Source organism: Gadus morhua, chromosome 15, assembly GCF_902167405.1.
Source record: "Gadus morhua chromosome 15, gadMor3.0, whole genome shotgun sequence".
Classification (NCBI taxonomy): domain Eukaryota; kingdom Metazoa; phylum Chordata; class Actinopteri; order Gadiformes; family Gadidae; genus Gadus; species Gadus morhua.
In genome coordinates, this window is record NC_044062.1 from 8,845,483 (window position 1) to 8,863,201 (window position 17,719).

The 17,719-nt window shown below is 44.5% G+C and overlaps 1 protein-coding gene across 2 annotated transcripts in view; it reads right to left on the minus strand.

The window, feature by feature from the left end:
• Positions 1-17,719, minus strand: part of LOC115559454 (neoverrucotoxin subunit beta) — a 544,561-nt gene that overhangs the window by 81,783 nt on the left and 445,059 nt on the right. The gene's annotated exons all lie outside the window — the stretch shown is intronic.

Genomic DNA, 17,719 nt, shown 5'->3' on the forward strand with positions numbered 1-17,719 from the left:
TCATGGATTGGGATAGACAGTGTATTAAATGTACTGGAGTCATGGTTTGGGATAGATAGTGTATTAAATGTACTGGGGTCATGGGTCGGGATAGATAGTGTATTAAATGTACTGGGGTCATGGATCGGGATATATAGTGTATTAAAAGGTGTTGATTAATTTACTCTTCAACACGTACAAAAACCGAAAATTCAATTTAATGAATAATGTTTGTTTGGTATGTGATTCCTGTCATCGATTGACCTGACACGGTTCCTTTCTTGTTGTAGAAATAAAATAAAGTTGGTGCTATAACCAAATATGGACAGTAGATGGTAGTGTTTCTCATTTATTAACAAAATGAAATGAAAAGAATGAAACTAACAATTGTTAAAACTATTATGTATGGATCAAGACCGGAAGAAAATAAGGGAAATAATGAAATGAGTCAAATCTATAAATATAGTATAAATACAGAAACATAAGATGTGTATTCTGTCATCTCCTGGTCCCTCTTTTTAATCGTCAGTTTAGAAATCATCTGCATGGAGGGTAACTTTACAGGTGTCTCTGTGACTAAACACAGCGCTGTGTGAGTATGAATCCAAGAAGGAGACATTTACCAACCCCTGTTCTTATAACAATAAAACCAAGACCACACCCACTGGATACTGAATAACCAATATGAAACTCCTCCCCTTGGCAAAGATACACCTGGACAAGCCACCCATAGGCCCATATCTGTCCTTCCTGGAAGCTATAAACTACAAAAATGTGTTATAGCGAGTAGAATAGAAGCTAAACTAGACCACCATCCTTTAGAGGTCTGGATTTATGACATGGCTGGACTTTGTTAGTGTTCCCACCTCCTCCCCCATCACAACTAAGACCCTGTGAGACTCAAAGTTTATGGCAAGCTCTTACAAAGTTCAATAAAACGTATACAAAATAAAAAAAATGAAAGATAAACTTCAGAGGCGAGACACCATAACTACGGTATATGATTTCGGTTTGATTTTGTTTTAAACGGCAATATTTTGATTAGAAAAAACATAAAATACATCAAATATTATCATAACTAGTGTTTCCGCACACGCATTGTGCGCACTCGACCTCTAGTTTTCATTAAACCCAGAGCAATAATTTGGAAACCCCATTCGATAATGTAACACATTTCTGGGCGCATAGTATAATAGCATTTTGGCTATAATGTTACAACTTATAACATACAACGTCTTGGGGAGAATAATATTTATGTAAACGTAGAGATATGTGTAAATATTTTGCTCGCTAAGACACACACACACACCTATGAGGCCTATGAGGGAAGCGGCTGGTCTGGTCCTCCTCCTGGTCTGGTCCTCCTACTGGTCTAGTCCTCCTCCTGGTCTGGTCCTCCTCCTGGTCTAGTCCTCCTCCTGGTCTATTCCTCCTGGTCTGGTCCTCCTCCTGGTCTGGTCCTCCTCCTGGTCTGGTCCTCCTCCTGGTCTGGTCCTCCTCCTGGTCTGGTCCCCCTCCTGGTCTGGTCCTCCTCCTGGTCTGGTCCGCCTCCTGGTCTGGTCCTCTTGTCCTCCTCCTGGTCTGGTCCGCCTCCTGGTCTGGTCCGCCTCCTGGTCTGGTCCTCCTCCTGGTCTAGTCCTCCTCCTGGTCTGGTCCTCCTCCTGGTCTGGTCCTCCTCCTGGTCTGGTCCTCCTCCTGGTCTAGTCCTCCTCCTGGTCTGGGGGCGGGCTCCCCTTCAACAGGGGGTCTGTGCGCGGCCAGGGGGCATCGAACCCTTGCATGGTACTGGTGATCCTTAGGTTGAGTGTTCTAATCCCCATTAGAGCATTATGAACAAGCTGAACATGACATTCGGCCATTGCTCTGCAGCCCAGTCACATGAAAGCCGAGGCACAGTATGGCATTAAGGGGAACATCGACATCTTTCCTTCGTGGATGGCGCTATTGTAAAAAATCATGAATCAGGTTTATTTCTCCTCACCAGATTAACCAGGACTAAAAATTCTTTCATAATAATAATCTCTCGAATCAGATGCATCATTATGCCTTATGCCCTAAAAATGTCTACTTTTCCCACAATTTCATAGAAAAGCCAAACATGATAAAAAGATTCACAGGCTACAAAAATGATCCAAAATTCACCAAAATTGCCGCATAAAACATAGACCAAGCCTCACAAAAATCATCAGATTTTGTTTTATTTAGTTCCAGTTGAAAAATATTGGCAAATAAAGTTGGAGCATTTAGACCATTTTCTTATATGACCATTTCGTTATTGTTACAAAAAACATACGACTATTATTAGGTGGATACCAATACCCCCCACTCACAAACCCAAATTGTGGTACTGCACCCAAAGGTGGCGCTATTTTAAAAAATATGAACTAGCCTTATTTTTCCTTACCAGATTGACCTGGACTCAAAATTCTTTCAGCATTTTACTTTCTAAAATCAGATTAATCTTTTTCACCCTGGTCTTCGGCTCTAAAAATGTTTACTTTTCCCACAATTTCATAGAAAAGCCAAGCCCATTTTTCCATTTTGTTGTTGTATAACTACCATACGGCTATCATTAGGTAGATACCATTAACAGTGCAAATTTTCAGATCTGTACTCTTTAAGAAAGCCCTTAATTCTCTTGTGATATGTGTGCTTGGAGTTTTCTTTATGTTATGTGCTTATCAATATACATTTTCACCATGTGAATGAGGCTTCATGCAGCTCAGGAATGTCAGTGGGTCAACGGGATGCATGGTACTATTGATCCTTAGGTTGAGTGTTCTAATCCCTATTAGAGCATTATGAACAAGCTGAACATGACAATCGGCCATTGCTCTGCAGCCCAGTCACATGAAAGCTGAGTATGGCATTAAAGGGACTCTCACCTTTGTTGCATTTGAGAATTACAGCACATTCAAATCATCCCGCCTTCCTCCAATGCCCCACCCCCTAAGCGTTATTTTTTAGAGTACAAAACTAAGCGTTATTTTTTAACGAGTACTGTAACGACCTCGCCGGTGACATAATGATGTCGAGTCATTAGTAGTTGAAGGTAGTTTTAATGAACCAAAACCAGGTCACTGAAACCCGTAACATTGTAACCAACGGCAGAAAACCGACACAAAACAAACCCCGGTTACCCCGGCAACCCCCAACACGGTCTCACTCGTGTGCAGGCCCCCACCCTCCTGTTCTTCCAAGGCCCTCCCCCAGCTGACCTAATGATTCGCCCCCACCCTGATTGACAAGAAGAACATTACAATACATGCACATAGAACTGGCATAACGGACAACGAAATATAATGCAACACATAACACACAAACTATTTAACTGTCCCAGGGTCGCTACAGTACAAAAGTTCTAGACTCCCATGGGTTATGTTTAGACTCCCATGGGTTACGTTTAGACTCCCAGGGGTCATAATATAGAAACGTGTATGAGCATTACAAACAGAGTAGCGGGACAACGTAGCGTCTGAGGCCGAAATGGGTCCCCTAATCTGACTGAATAGTGCGGTTGTCTGCCAACGGTCTGGAGGTCTTCCTGGAGCTCCAGATTAGCGGGACAACGTCGCGTCTGAGCCCGAAATGGGTCCCGTAATCGGACTGAGTGTGGCGGTTGGTTGCCAACGGTCTGGAGGTCTTCCTGGAGCTCCAGAGTAGCGGGACAACGTCGCGTCTGAGTCCGAAATGGGTCCCGTAATCGGACTGAGTGTGGCGGTTGGTTGCCAACGGTCTGGAGGTCTTCCTGGAGCTCCAGAGTAGCGGGACAACGTCGCGTCTGAGTCCGAAATGGGTACCGTAATCGGACTGAGTGTGGCGGTTGGTTGCCAACGGTCTTGAGGTCTTCCTGGAGCTCCAGAGTAGCGGGACAACGTCGCGTCTGAGTCCGAAACGGGTCCCCTAATCGGACTGAGTGGTGCGGTTGGTTGCCAACGGTCTGGAGGTCCTGAGAATCATCCAGGGGAGCGGGACCACTTGGCTTCTGAGGCCGAATTGGGTCCCCTTGTCGGACTGAATGGTGCAGTTGGTGGCCAACAGTCTGGAGGTCTTCCTGAGGCTCCAGAGGAGGGTAACTCTGTGAGTCCGAGTCCGAGATGAGTCCCCTAATCGGACTGAATGGTGCAGTTGGTGGCCAACAGTCTGGAGGTCTTCCTGAGGCTCCAGAGGAGGGTAACTCTGTGAGTCTGAGTCCGAGATGAGTCCCCTAATCGGACTGAATGGTGCAGTTTCAGTACGCCGTGGACCACTTTGGTCTGCCATCGTCAGTCGCTACGGTCGCTACTCGCTACTGTCTGCCGTGGAATCAAAACAAACCCTCTAGTTGAGGACGCGCCTTGATGACGCGGGCCCGAATGCGCCACAAGAAGCAGACGGAAAACCTTATATATCCATGCAGCAAACAGACAGGTCTGTCGGCCAATAAGGTCATTCGGTCCGAAGAATTTTATTGGTTGAAGTTTTCACTAAATATTATGAGAGTAAAATAATTGTTTGTTTTTACTCCTGGTGGGTCTGTCTTGCATATTAGAGTGTTATTACCTTATTAATACCAATTTAACCTTATCCAAAAAAAGTGTAAAAATGCAACAAAGGTAAGAGTCCCTTTAAGGGGAACATCGACATCTTTCCTTTATAATTATATGTCATATTTATATATCTTCCATTAGTGTGTTCTTGACTTTTCAATTTGCTCGGACTCCGTTAATTACCGCTTGTGGTTATATTTTTCTTTGTATTTTTAATACGTTGGTCATTTTAATTTCGATTTTAAATGCTCTTAAACACTTGATTACATTGCTACTTTATTCTGGTCACCAATTTATGTATTGCACGGTCTTGCTGTGCATTCAATACATTGTAGAGTTGAGTTGTTTGTTTTCGAGCTGGTTTGCTAAAGAGGCTAATGTAAATAACAATAAACAACAACTAGCCAATCTCATGACACAAGTGCAACTCGGCTGGGGTCCGAGAAGTCTGGATCACACCATAAGTCTGTTTTACTTCTTAAACCTAATTCCTGCATTTTAAATTATTCTCGCAAAAAAACTGTGTGTCATCACTTTGTACCAGGTAGGCCCTAGCTGTGACGTCATTATTAGTCATCATTAGTCAACTTGAAATGCTTGACCCACAACCTCCCTGTGACCCCCTAGCAGATAACGAGACACCTGGTAATGCAACAAGGGACAGACTGGCTGCCATTATCTCGGGCAACGAGCAAGCCCCATTGTAAAGATGTTTAACCTGAAATGGTATTTATGTTATGTATTTTGTAATTGGCATGTTTAAATAAAGGATTTCTTTAGTACTACAATCTGTCCCTCGGAATATACAATTTATTTTGAATGTCACTTAACTAAATGTTAAAGGTGGTATTAGATAAGAATCGCTTAAGAACAAGAACACTTTAAAGAAGAAACACTTTATTTCTATAAATAAATAAATATAAAAACCTAAGATTCCATGGTCCCTATACCATATATATGTATATTTGAATATATATTTATATATACACACACCTGATGGCATGTCATGGGACCCTTAAAGGTGAAATATTATACCACCAGGTGTGAATGTGATTAGCCGTTAAAGCCGTTGTGAAAATCTGCCTCTTCTGACATCACAAGGGGGCGTGTCCATATAGATCTATGATGGATAATTTTAATCACACTCACACCTGGTGGCATAATATGTCACCTTCAAAACAATCCTGCTGAATAACAAATTTGTACGATTCACCTTTAATGAGAAGGAGAGGAATTGAACATTTTAACATTCATGAACAATAAAATCAATCGATGTAAGTGTTATTGATTTAAAAAGAACATCAACACAACATTGACTCCATGGTGCCTGGTGCTGTTTGTAGAACCTGCCCTGCGGGTTGGGCGGACCATTACTCAGACCTGGGTCAACAGGCCTGCAACAGGTTTGTTTTTGGTACAGTATTGTTTTATTTAGTTTTCTTTTATATATTATGCCAGCTTAGTTTAGTATTGTTATTAATTACTTATGGCCTGTATTTTGATACGGTGTATGTGATATGGTATCTGTGACATGCACATCCATTTATATTTTCATCTAAAATAAGTAAATGTTTAACTACCTACCTTTTTGATCGTTTGTATAAAGCATGTAGTGTTGATATTGTGTATATTCTGTGTTAAATATTTATTAAGGGTGCTGTTTCTATATGGCTAGAATAATATAGGGAATCAAAACTAAGAGACAAGATTGGTTTAAGAACCTTGGGCCCTGCCCTCTTTATTATTGAGGGTATTAAGAATGTATTCAGCTGTTGTTAAGAGACACACCGTGAATGCTGCTGCACTCACAAATAACAGAGAGTTGCAGCTGCAACAAACAAACACGTAATTCTCAGTGACGGTGGCGGCCACGATAAACATAGCATGTCAACATGCAATAACACACAACTACACACAAACAATTAACAACCCATTAACCCCACTTAACTCGGCAACTTCTAGGTCCCCACAAGGGTCCAAACCCCCAGGATAGATGAACCCCCAGAATCCCATGCACATCTGAACGAGCTTCCACACCTGTGGTCGCCACAATATATCGCTGTCGGTACAGTAAAGATGTTCATAAAACCAAGTGCCAAGCACTAACAATCGCAAGGTTCACCCATTCCCCGCATGCAACAAAGATAGTTAGTATAAGATGCTACACCATGCTAAGTACTATTTTTAAGTGCCAGGACGTACAATATACCACAAGCGCGTACATTAAGTGCCAGAACGTAAACATACATAAGTGCGTATGGGGTGAGGGGGGGAAGGGGTGAGGCTATGCAGAGTCTAAGTGTACTCTGAACAACTGACTAACCCTAACCCTAACCGACTTGGAGGATCTGATCACATTCAGTACTGGAATGAAGCGTGTTGAGCGATCATAGTCCACTAGTGGTTTCACTGCAGGGGAGGTTTGTTTGCCTCAAACCAAGCACAGACGTTGTTCTGATCATCTGGTAGGGAGGCAGACCAGCGCCCAGATCAGGACTTTACACCCTTACAGTCCATGATGGAGGGCAGGAGACTCCACATGAGCTTCACACATTGGCACAAAGAAAGGCAGATTGGACCTTCTCCTTATAGTCTCTTTGCTGACTTGATGGTTGTCAGAAGGTCATGGTCTTCCTGTATGCCCCCGGATCTCCAGGATTAGAAGCTGAAGTTCCAGCCTCGAGTTGGGCCTTGACATCCGTGTTCACCCATGGTTTCTGATTCAGAAAGGATTTGACTTTCGGAACATTGTCTTCAGTGTACATGGTGATGTGGCTGGTGACAGTTCCAGTATGCTCATGGAGGTCTTACAATATGAAACTCCTCCCCTTGGCAAAGATACACCTGGAACCGCCCTCTCTAGGCCCATATCTGTCCTTCCTGGAGACTGTAAACTATAAACATGGGTTATAGCAAGGAGACTAGAAGCTAAACTACAAGAACTTATTTTGTTCGGACCCAAGACAATATACGAAGGACCCAGACATCCAGACACAAAACTGTTTAGACGCAGAAAAGCTTCTGAATTTGATAATAAGTTCTTTATCAATATCAGTACATGCCTGTTGAATCAATCCCCAACAATATAAATGTAGATACGTTTCTTTCTTTTGGGAGAGGTGTTAAACCAGGAGGCCCTCTGTCCTCCATCCTGTTCTCCTGATGGATTAAACCACTCACTCAGATGGAGAAACAGAACGGACATGGTAAAGAAATAATGACACCAGGTGCAGATCATGACATCACCTTTTAACAGAAGACGTTTTGATCTTCATCACCGGCCCCTCAGCCCCCACTCCTGCATTAATGTCATCATTCAAAGCTTTGGTTCATTTTCAGGTCCTAAAATAAATGTACTCAAACACAGTTCATGATCTGTAACTACGACCGTCACATGAAGGAGCGAAATATCTCCCTTGATGGAAGGAGGTCCACTTCACTCTTGGAAGCCGGTGAAGCCGTTCCCAGTGTTTGCCAACATTGGCCTGAGTAGCCTGTCCCGTATGGACGCAGTATCAGGAAGAGCTGCAACTCTCTAAGAAGTTATTTGTGAGTGCAGCAGCATTAACGGTGTGTCTCTTAACAACAGCTGAGCACATTCTTAATACATTACGTATAATACATTTGTTGATTCTGTAGCCCCTTTTTCCTCCATAATAAAGAGGGCAGGGCCCTAGGTTCTTAAAGGTCCCATGACATGCTATTTTATGAATTCTTTAATATAGGTATTAGTGGGCAACTAACACAGTATTCAAAGACGTTCCCTAAATTCAGCCGTGGTGCAGAGTTACAGCCACTCCGAGCCAGTCGCACATTGAGCTTCCCCCAAATGCGCTGTTTCGGTGGGCGTGTCAAGGAGGAGGGTGGGGGTGTGGCCCTGAGCAGCTTGCAGCCACCATGCGCTCTGTTTACAGTGGATGTATCGCAATGGCGAGGCGTGTTCTGTAAATATTCTAGAACACACGGGAGTCCTGGAGCTCTATATCTAAATATTATCATATAGCCTACACAGATATCTATATCATATAATATATATTATCACGGCCAAAAGCTGTGTGAGCCGATATTATGAATCTCAAACGACCGCGTTGGGTTCTCCGACGTTCCTGGTTCTTCAACGTCCACATCAATGTGAATACACGCACTGTAACGCAAGTGTTTCTTGTCGGTTCTTTGACGTGTCTTGTATTTCCACAACGAGACTGTCGGGGGGGTTATCTGAGCCATGGTTGAGAAGGAATTGGGGGAAAGGAACTTTGGTTTGACTCGCTGAAGTACATGAACTGCGACATGCCGCCGGTTGCCGCGAGGCACCATCGCCCGGCAGCGGGCAGCCGGCAGCAGGCAGCGCGCGGTTCAGTCGACTTCAGGTTGATGTGAAAGTGGAAGAACCAGAGACGTCGCAGAACCCGAAAAAGTCGTTTGTGATTCATAATATCGTCTGGAGGCGCACACAATATGTCATATGATATAGATATCTATGTATTATATGATATTATTTAGATATAGAGCTCCAGGACTGTAACGCAAGTGTTGTACACTTCCTTGTTATTTGGATAACCGTTCTGCTGTTGGTGTGATGGCGCATAACACGTCGGACTCTCGTATCTGGTATTTCTACAACGAGACTCGTATTGGGGGTTATCTCAGCCAAGGTTGAGAATGAATTGGGGGGAAGGAACTTTGGCTTTGACTCCCTCAAGAACATGAACCACGACATGGAGGAGAAAGGGATTGTTGGCGGCGAATGTCTCCCGCTTGAGCCCCGCTGAGGGACCACCGCCGGAGGCGGAGGTGCATAAGCGCTGCCCGGCAAAGATCCCTTTCTCCTCCTTGTCGTGGTTCATGTTCTTGAGGGAGTCAAAGCCAAAGTTCCTTTCCCCCAATTCCTTCTCAACCATGGCTTAGATAACCCCCACGACAGTCTCGTTGTGGAAATACAAGACACGTCAAAGAACCGACAAGAAACACTTGCGTTACAGTGTGTGTATTCACACAAACACACACACACACACACACACACACACACACACACACACACACACACACACACACACACACACACACACACACACACACACGTGGCGCTCGCACGGTCAAGTACCCCTGACTGCAGCCCGCAGACGGAGCCCACATGGAGGGGGCGGGAACTCAGTCCACATTGAGGGGGCTGGCACTCAGTCCACATGGAGGGGGCGGGCACTCAGTCCACATGGAGGGGGCGGGCACTCAGTCCACATCGAGGGGGCCGGCACTCCGCCCACATGGAGGGGGCGGGCACTCAGTCCACATGGAGGGGGCGGGCACTCAGTCCACATCGAGACGATTGAGCAGATTTCCGCTGCTCTTGTTAATGCAAGAGTAAACGGTAATGTTAAGCTAGCGGGAGCCCATGCTTTTAATTAAATTATACAAACAGATGGTACGGGAGTATTGTGACTGGGTATCTTTCTTGCTGCGTACCATGGAACTATTATAAAGTTAAGCATAGCCAAAAACGACTTGCAAATACATTTTCTCTTGTTTATTTTTTTTTCCCCTTAGCTGTTCCACTCATGGACCTATTTAGGTTCCACTTAAGAGTTCACGTTACAACCGTTCGCCGTTGCTCCATGTTTAAATCACAGTGCCTTGTTCGTGACCAGCCTCAAATTCACTAACTGAAATAGTGCCCCCTAGTGATCTTTTTATTTTTTTTACTCAGTATTAATAGGCCTCTTTTCGCTTGAATTTTTGTATTTCTCTACTGATTGCTTCGACAATGCAACATTAAAAGTTACTAACAGCGACTTCACACAGAAGCTCTGGCTTGGGGCCCCCCACCGCCCTTGGGCCCCTGGGCATGTGCCCGGGGTTCCCGTGCAGTAATCCACCCTTGCCTGTAAACAATGCAACGTGTCCGAACTCCTGTACCCGTCTGTCTGTGAGAGTTACAGGCCCAGTAAGAGCCAAAATAAGATTTGGGGAACTATGAAGACTGGGACCCAAAGGTATGACCTTAACAGATGTAATGTGAGGAATAACGAAGTGACCACATAAGGGCAAAAAATGTACCTCAATAGACATAATGAAAAGCTACATGTGTGAAGCACGTTAAGTTACACCAATCACAGGAGCACTAACAACAGTCTTTTTATTCAACAAAACAATTAAAAAATAACAACTACAAAAAATAGATTGTAAACTATTAAAGGCCCACTATGCAACTTTTTTAGCCAAAATTACATTAAGTATGCAGGTTGAGAGTTATGCTGATGGTTCTGCATCCATTTCTGGGTCGATTGGTGGGTGTGTCATTTACCCATGTCGCCTCTCCAGTGAAAAAGCGCATATGCAACTTGATCTGTTCGGACCGACACAATCCGGATGTGACGCAGCGGAAGTATCCTCGAAAATGTAGTCAGATTGTAGTTTCGAAAATGCTTTACGGCACAGACACACACCCAAACATGGCACCGGCTAGATATAAACAGCCAGTTGCGAGGCAATTGTTGCATTCATCATGGATCAATCGACTAATGGTACGGCCACACCAACCGCGTTACTCGCGTTGGATAACGCGAGTAACGCGCCTAACCTGACGCTTGATCATTGTGTGTCACAAAAATGGTTCAACGCGCCTGTGGCTGCGCTAGAGTCCGAGGTAGGAAACCCAAACGCCGCCGTGTTTGGGTGCATGATAGAGTTTAGATCGGGTTAGATTAAATAATCTCGGATATAAATAACGATCTCATCTCATCTCATCGTCATCCGTTTATCCGGGGTCGGGTCGCGGGGGGAGCAGCTCAAGCAGGGGGCTCCAGACTTCCCTTTCCCGGGCCACATTGACCAGCTCTGACGGGGGGATCCCGGGGCGTTCCCAGGCCAATGTTGAGATATAATCTCTCCACCTAGTCCTGGGTCTTCCCCGAGGTCTCCTCCCCAATGGACGTGCCTGAAACACCTCCAAAGGGAGGCGCCCAGTGGGCATCCTTGCCAGATGCCCGAACCACCTCAGCTGACTCCTTTCTAAGTAAAGGAGCAGCGGCTCTAATCCGAGTTCCTCACGGATGACTGAGCTTCTCACCCTATCCCGCGACGCCAGCCACCCTTCTGAGAAAACTCATCTCGGCCGCTTTTACCCGCGATCTCGTCCTTTCGGTCATCACCCAACCCTCATGACCATAGGTGAGGATAGGAACGAAGATCGACCGGTAGATCGAGAGCTTTGCCTTGCGGCTCAGCTCTCTTTTCGTAACAACGGTGCGGTAAAGCGAACGCAATACTGCCCCCGCTGCTCTGATTCTCCGGCCAATCTCACGCTCCATAGTACCCTCACTCGCGAACAAGACCCCGAGGTACTTGAACTCCTTCACTTGGGCTAAGGAATCATAAATAACGATAATCGGGTTAAATAACTTCACATGGTGTGTCTGGTGTGTTTCCAGCATTCGTAGTGTTGATCAGGAGAGAAATAGTCCGCCAAGACGTTGAGGTTGCTTAGCAACCAGAGACTCTGTCCATGCAAGTGAACGGAGCGTTCACTCTTCGTCATAACTATCAAACCGAACATCCTTCACATTCACCGAGCGAACATTATGAAAGTAAAATGCACCTTTCTCGCTAAAAATGTTTCCATAAACGCATTTAATGGCGTAACTATGTTACTATTTCCACCCAGAATAAAGAAAGATGTCGGCCGTATGCTTCTGTGCAAGGGTCACTACAGTAACGAATTGCTTTACGGCACAGACCCCCAAACACGGAACCGGCTCGATATAAACACAAGTAACTAAGGGATTGTTATATTCATCATAGATCAGCCGACTAAAAAGAGACAGAGAAACCCAATGTCGGAGGAACAGAAGAAGAGAAAAGGGAGACTGACCGACAGAGAGGCCAGACACGAGTAAACGTTGGGCAAGCTTTTCAGGAATAGCGTGAACTGAAAGAAAAAGAAGACTGCAAATCAGACGCCGACTCGGCCGTGTTGCTTTTGAAATTGAAAGTACCCTTGGGTGAACTTTGTCTTCGTGGTATTCTTGATTCTGATAGTCTCTGTACAAATGTGTTTGCTCAACCATTTAGTTGTGAGCCCTGTAAAAATTGTTTTCTCGACCGTTTTGTTGTGAGCCCTGTATGTTTCTTGCTTGCTTGCAACCATATAAACACCTTTGTTTCCATGGGTGTTTTGCTGTTCGTCTGTCCCCCAGATACAGACTGAATCCCCGAATCCAGGTTCTTGTTTATTTCGATTATTATGTTGGCCAAACCTCTTACACTGATTGTTCTGTTCAACCTAAGATAAAACAATCATAACCTAGGGTATAAATTCTCCCGGTGAACTATAAAAAAGGATGGATTTATGTTTATTGCAATGCAAATACACCCTTTTAAAAATGTATAACCTTGCCTACACTTTATGAACATCTACTTCGGACATGGCTCCACGCATTCGCCGGCTTCTTTGAAAACAAATGCACATGGCTCGCGTAGAAGTGCATGGGGAAGGGACGTCAACGAGTTGTTACGACAGTGTTGTGAAATATCTACTACGAAGCTGTAGGGGGCGCTGTGTAGAGTAATGTGCGTGCCAAAACCAAGAAAACAGCGAAGATATTCCCGAAGTTGCATAGTGGGCCTTTAACATAAAAGATAAATCAATAAAGAGTAGAACAAACAAAGTCTCAACGGGGGGGGAACACACTGACGCCTTCCTCAGTGAGGTGGACGCCACTCTCGCTTCACGCTCTGTCGCCCGAAATCGCCGTCACCGCCGCCATAGCTGCCAAGCGCCGCCATTATGCTGCATCATCAGACTACATTGGAGTTGTGTGGCGCAGGCGTCACGGGGAGGGGGACGGGGAGGGGGAGAGGTGTTTGACTCAAAAGAGGCAAACACCTTCAGGTTTCTCCTGTCCATCATCTCCACACAGAACAGTTCATAGTCAGTATGTAATCTGAATGAGAATTGGAATGGTTTCCACGTTTCTTCCTCATCCCCGCCGTCATGGGATTTGCGCTGTGTTGATGCTGCCATCTGCTCCCAACATTCCATCCCAATGACCTCTGGGAGAGAAACGCTATCCTTGAAGGACTGTAACTGGCACCATGCTGCTGCCTGAATTGTGTCCTTCAGGACAACATCATCTTCCTTGAAGAAGAAAGAACAATTATTTGTGTCTGTACTTGACACCCTACTCTCCCAAAACCACAAAATGGTATGCAAACAAAGGCTACTACTACTGATGAGTTTTCAGTGATAAAAAACACTATTCAACTAGTCATCAGACTATTTCATCTGGCTATACATACAACCTCCAGCATTACACACATATTACATACCAGGTTCCCAGGTTCCAGTTCTTGGTCTTCAGTTTTGTCTGGAAATAAAACAGATTGTCTGTAATGTTGAGTATGCTAATACAATGGAATAATAAAAGTAGGCCCTAGTAGTGCCATAGATCAGCCATGGAGTAGGCTATAACTTGTATATTGATGGTGTCTCTAAAACTCAAAGAAAACCAGTATAAACATAAAAGCAGTTTTCTACAAAAAAACATTGCAGCGTTTCGGTTTTCTATTTTCCGGCTGCTTTGTATAAGATGGCTTGTGCATATACACAATGTAATTAGACTAAAATAATATTGATATTCGATTTCTGTGGACTCTTTTGAACATTTCAAGACCCAACATGAAGTATCAACTCATTGCTAAGGATATCCAAAACGACGATAAAGTAAGAATGCACCAAGGGTTGGGGAGGGTGAGGGGGGCTATTTTGACCTAAGACACTAGGATATATTTGATCTATATTCACTAAACATATTTATTCCACCTAATGGTTGACATTGGTTGACATTCCTGAGATTCTAAGCTTTCAAACGGTGTATGACATGACTATATCACTCAACCTTATGATGCTGAAAATTGACCTAGCATGTTGGGGGGAACATGCTAGGTGTAACAAAAACTTTCTCGCCGGCGGGATTTGACGATTAAGTAGTTAAGTAACAAGACATAATACACAATTGCATGAATATTACTAAATATATTAAGCATTTTGACAGTCTCACTTACTTGCATGTTTTAGGCATCACTCGCTCGGGCGGGCACACTCTAATTTCAGGTACATTTCAGCTAATTTCAGGTCAAAAACGGGATCAGAAATGCTGTTTGACCAGTCCTCAATGTGAACTGAGCTGCCGCCCCCTCCATGTGGACTGAGTACCCGCCCCCTCCATGTGGGCGGAGTGCCAGCCCCCTCCATGTGGACTGAGTGCCCGCCCCCTCCATGTGGGCTCCGTCTGCGGGCTGCAGTCAGGGGCTTCTCCGCACGGTCGAGTCTCATTGGCGGGCCAACGTCTCTGGGCGGGCCAGGCAGAGTAAGGGGAGGAGCTGAGATTCCTGATGACGTCATGAGCACAGACATTCCAAATCAGCGCGCTTCAGCCTCCGTTTTTTCAAAGGCGAGCAGAACAGCTAGTGCTAGTTTTACACCAAACGCAAGTTTTAGCCACTGGGGGACCATAGGCAGGCTAGGGGAACTCATATTTATGTTAGAAAACCTCCCAAAGTGAGATTTTCATGTCATGGGACCTTTAAACCAATTTTGATTCCCTATTTTATTCTAACCATATAAAAACAACACCCTTAATAAATATTTAACACTAAACATACACAATATCAACACTACACGTTTTAGCAAACAAACGATCAAAAAGGTAAGTAGTTAAACGTTTACTTATTTTAGAAGAAAATATAAATGGATGTGCATGTCACAGATACCATATCACATAAACCGTATCAAAATACAGGCCATAAGTAATAATAACAATACTAAACTAAGCCGGCATAATATATAAAAGAAAACAAAATAAAACAATACTGTACAAAAAAAACTTCTTGCAGTCCTGTTGATGAGCTGATATGCCATCAGCCTTCAAGAAGATTGTACTCCATCGCAAGCATGTGCTCCGTCCAACAAATGTATTTTTTCCTCTCCCAACTCCAGCACGTCTTCCCCTTCCTCTACTTTCCCGCCTTCTCCACATTCCCTCCTGGTTGGATGGCCATATCACAGTTAAATTAAGCAAAGGATAAATACAACGTTTACTATGCATCAAATAACATTTACAAATATGCAACCATTACCAAACGTCAATAAAACATTATGAAAAACAAGAAACACTAAATATAATGTTCTTTATTCTTATGAAAAACCAGAACCCAAATTCAAACTGTGTTACAAATCCTTAAAGAGCACCTACAATGCTTTTTCGAAATTCATGACCTTTAAACGTTGTTATAATGATTTATAGTCATGTTTAACCATACTAGTGTGTCAAATAATGACGTACATGCATTAAGTCGTATTCCCTGCTGACCGTCTGGGCTGGCTGTGCAGAGCGCTAAACACTAGGGACGCCGGTCGCGATTCACTTTTTCAAATTTCCGGGATTTATCTAGGTAGAACAATACGGATTTTCCATGTATGGTAATGCTGCAACATGCTCATCCGGAAGGTAACCAATTACAACCGAGTGGGGTTGAGAGGAGGGGGGCGAGGGGGCGGAGAAGGACGAAGCCGAGTGTTGACAGAGAATGCTGAAAGCGTCCAGATGAGAGGAAGAGTTGCCCGAAAATCTACATCGTTTTTTGTGCTGTGATTCGTGTCAGGTTACTCTAGGAGTCATTAATAAGAAATTAAGACCAGAAAAGTAGTATAATAGGAGATCTTTAAAGTTTATTGTGTGCGACTGAATCTACCAAATTTACGAGTTCTGTGGCAGAATATTAATGTGTATTTTGTGAGATTGATTACATAAACGATGTAGACATTCCTCTAGCATTGGTGACGTGTCCTAGCCTGGCAAGCCAGACCCATATCGGAAAGATATTGGGTCTGGTCTTGTATGGTGGCAGTGTGGGCGGGATAAACGGTTGTCTTTCAAGTTCCCTCTGCACGCAATAGGATGGCGCTACAACCAATCAGAGCAACGAAGAAGGTGACGTAGTCAGAGCGACGGAAATTTCCGTCGCTCTAAAATCAAACTTTTACCGTATCCGGTCGGAAAAACTCTGCATACATCTTTCTTTTCAAGGAAAGTCTCAGTGCATTTCTTTGTTCATTTCTCAAAGAAAATGATAACTTCAAGTCTTGAAGAGTCGCGGCCAAAGCCGAGTCGAAAGACAGCTGTTCGCCAGCAGCAGCAGCCATTATTGTTTTCCTCTAACGCGGAACCGTCGCAGCTCTGTCGTCATTCGGCTCGATACCGCCCCTCACGATCTGATTGGCCTGTCCCTCTTTCGGTTTCCAGCAGCGAAAAACGACGACAGAAGGCTAGACCTCCCTGGCTGCAAATTAAATTTGCTGCCGCCAGGGGCGTCTAGAATTCTAGGCTAGACGTGTCCCACATTGTCCTACATTAGTTCTTCGGCATCTTGTCACTAGCAACCAGTTACCGGCAGCACTTATGGTGTGCTCCAGATGCCTCACCACCCGCATGAGATGCTCTCTTGACGTAATTTCCTGGGCCCAGTTTCCCGAAAGCATCGTTAGCCTAAGTCAGGGGTGCCCAACCAGTCGATCGCGGTCTACCAGTAGACCGCCGATAGATCCCAAGTCGACCTCGAGGGGTGAAGAAAAAAATAAATAAAAATAAAAATAAAAAAATTGCGCGGGACATATACGCGCGATAGCGCATGCGTTGTCAACAGTAGTTGAACGCCGTCAACAGTAGTGACGCAGTCCTAAACGTTGGCATGGCTGAGGGGAAACGAGTTAAGACCTACCATTTTCACCCTGAGTAGGAGGAAGATAGTATTGATTATTGTTGTGTGCAGACGGAATGAAACCCCCACTGAAGTGGATCGTGAAGTGCGTCGTACGAGCATCGTACAGTTTCCACACCATTTCCCGAAAGCAACGTTGGTAACGAACGTCGTGAAAACGCTCGTAGCTAACGAGTGCTCCAGGGTACTCGTAGGACACTAAGAGCATCGTTAGCCTACTATAGAGTGAACTCATTATTGCATGCGGGTGTCTTCATTCATAAGAAATTAAAACATTCGGGAGTATGCAATAATACAAATTATTCTAAAGAGGTCAGAGACTCCGTGAACAGCCCCGCCTTCCCCAGTGAACCAAGAAACCCTGCGCAGTGACCAACGGGGGATTTGATCCCCTCGGTTTAACAGGAAACTTGAGACAAGAAGGTGAAATTGCCGGG